The sequence below is a fragment of the Lepisosteus platostomus genome, chromosome 9 (assembly GCF_059453375.1).
Source record: "Lepisosteus platostomus isolate fLepPlt1 chromosome 9, fLepPlt1.hap1, whole genome shotgun sequence".
Lineage (NCBI taxonomy): Eukaryota > Metazoa > Chordata > Actinopteri > Semionotiformes > Lepisosteidae > Lepisosteus > Lepisosteus platostomus.
Genome location: NC_142619.1, coordinates 58,967,525 through 58,970,029, shown reverse-complemented (window position 1 = coordinate 58,970,029; position 2,505 = coordinate 58,967,525).

The following is a 2,505-nucleotide window of genomic DNA, read 5'->3' as shown; positions in this document are numbered from 1 at the left end:
TCTATGCATATTTTGCCTCGGTTTGTTGATTCTTTCCTCTGTGTTGTATAAAATTAAAATAATGAAATGCTGCATACAGTATAAGGTTGTAGCATACAATAGTAAATTGCATCTTGCAGAATATTGAGCATATTCTTCATGCTGTTGACATCATAAAGCAGTTCATGGGTGCTTAAAAAACCTGCTAAAAAAGTTCTGCTGCAAATGAAGAGCAAAACAACTAAAAATTCATAGCTACTTCAAATCTAGGTACAGTGCATCTTCAAAGTCAAACCTATAAAGCCCATTTAGATATTTTACTCAAATTCTTACTATTATATTACTAGATGTCAAGCTGATTCAAAAGATTTATTAAAATACTAATCAGCTTTTGTTTTTTAATTCTCATTTTGACATGATAATTTATCTAAAATAATTTATAGTACGATGTTGGATGCTGTTTTTCAACAATAACTGTAACTGTTCTTCTGCAGGGTTTTATTTAGAAAAACTGTAAATAGATAGCATGTTTAAGAGTGGGTTGTGTCTTCTGGGAAACAGCTGGATAAGAACCTCAGGTCAATTAGCTGCTAGCAACCAAATGAGCCAGACAGGCCAAATGGCTTCCTCTTGTTCGTAACCTTTCTGATGTACTTGTGGCCTAACTGAACACACTGCGCAGCAGATTAGCCTAATGAGATTTGCAATGACAGCAGGGAGAATATGAAGCACAAACACTGCTAGAGGCTGATTTCCGGTAATGTTTCTACACCATGATGCAGCAATCTACGACTTTGCTCTGCTGAAGATCGTAATTCATTTGTCTTATCGCCATTTTCTCAGAGTTGTTCCGTTTTCTAATCTTTCATTTCTAACGCATGGGGGTTATTCATTTTCAGCCTTCGCGCAGTTCGAAGAAAATTAGATACAAGCCCGCACTTGAAGCACTGAACATCTGTTATTATTACTTCAATTTAGGATAAAACAAAATACAACAAACCGAGCCAGAGCCGCATGCTAATATCTTTGCTATACACATCATGCTCATTTGTATTTAGATTGTTCTGGTCAACTCAATACCAACCAAATTATAGAACGATCTCATGGTGTTTCATTAGAACACTGGTCTCATTCAGGATTGGATTAATGTTGTGCTGTGATAGAAACGAAAAATCACTTAGAAAAGAAATAGAAAAGAAAATAAAACACTTTAGTAAATTACAGTGACTTTGGAATTGGTCAATACATTTAACAAACTGAAAAAGCCCATTCTCAGTTCAAAGAAAGAAAAGATTTGATCACAAGGAACCACTGCAGCTATCCCCAAGGGAATCCAGCAAAACACTTCTAATACAGAACAACTCTATCAATCGGATCAGCTCTAATGATACGAGCAATATCCATATATCCTCAAGCTGCAGGGACACAAGCAACAATAGCGTCAAAATCTGAAGAGATCCCGGACTCAAAGTAGCTTTATGTTCTTGTCACAGTCCCAAAATTCAAATCTTTCAATTGTATTTGTGTTTTTAAATATTGATCATTCATGCAATTTGCTGTTAACAACTGGAATCAGCAGAGTGAAATTCAATTAAAAGAACATAATTAGTAAAAAAAAAAAACGCCCCGGAACTTGGTAGTGGGCTCCTGCAGATGTTAGTGTTTCGTGCTTGGCTCAGAGACGGCAGCAGTTGAGAGGGTCCCAAAGGGAAGGTACTTTTCTCGTAAGGAGCGCCTGCCAGAGACTATGTCCACCTCCACAGATGCTTCGCAAATGTGGTTGTCATGGCGACGCCCGAGCTCTAAGCAAGTGCTTTCATGAAGGTCAGGCTTCTGAAGATTTGGTACAAACATGAAATCGCTGTCCTGGCGCCAGAGATTCAGTGCCTAGGGTGGGATATGCCTATTACCGACTATCACCTTACAGAGAGGGAGTGCACTTTGTTGCCTGAAGGTTATCAACTGTGCATGTTGTTGGGTTAAACCTCTCATAGTGCTCTTCCTGAATTTTGATGTATTTACTGTGGAGTTTTTTTTTATTGAAACCTTAACACTGCAAGTCTCATATATTTTTGAGAAACACATTACTTAAAAACATTAACATTAAAAAAATCAGGTCTAAGGTTCCACTTCATTTATGATGAATGGGCCTACCCTTGGATCGGCTTCTTATGACCTATTCTTTGATACACTAGTTTTCCATTGCCTTAAATATATTCCCTTCTAGGTATTTTGCAATTTAATGTAGAAATGTGACCTTTATAGTGATTTCATCTTCATTTAATGGGCTTTGAATTGTATGAAGTATTCCATGCGTGTTAGTTAGTTTTTCAAAAAATTCTCCTTAAAGTAATTCAGAAATCTCCTGTCCCCCTTTTCTTCTTTTGCTGTGCAAGAGGAAGCAAAATCGAACAATCTTTTCTTTCATCACCAAACATTTAGCAGACGCAAAACTTGCTCACTCATTCCTACTGTACGTATTCCTGAAACTGAACAATTAATAAAAGCAAACTATACCAAACAACA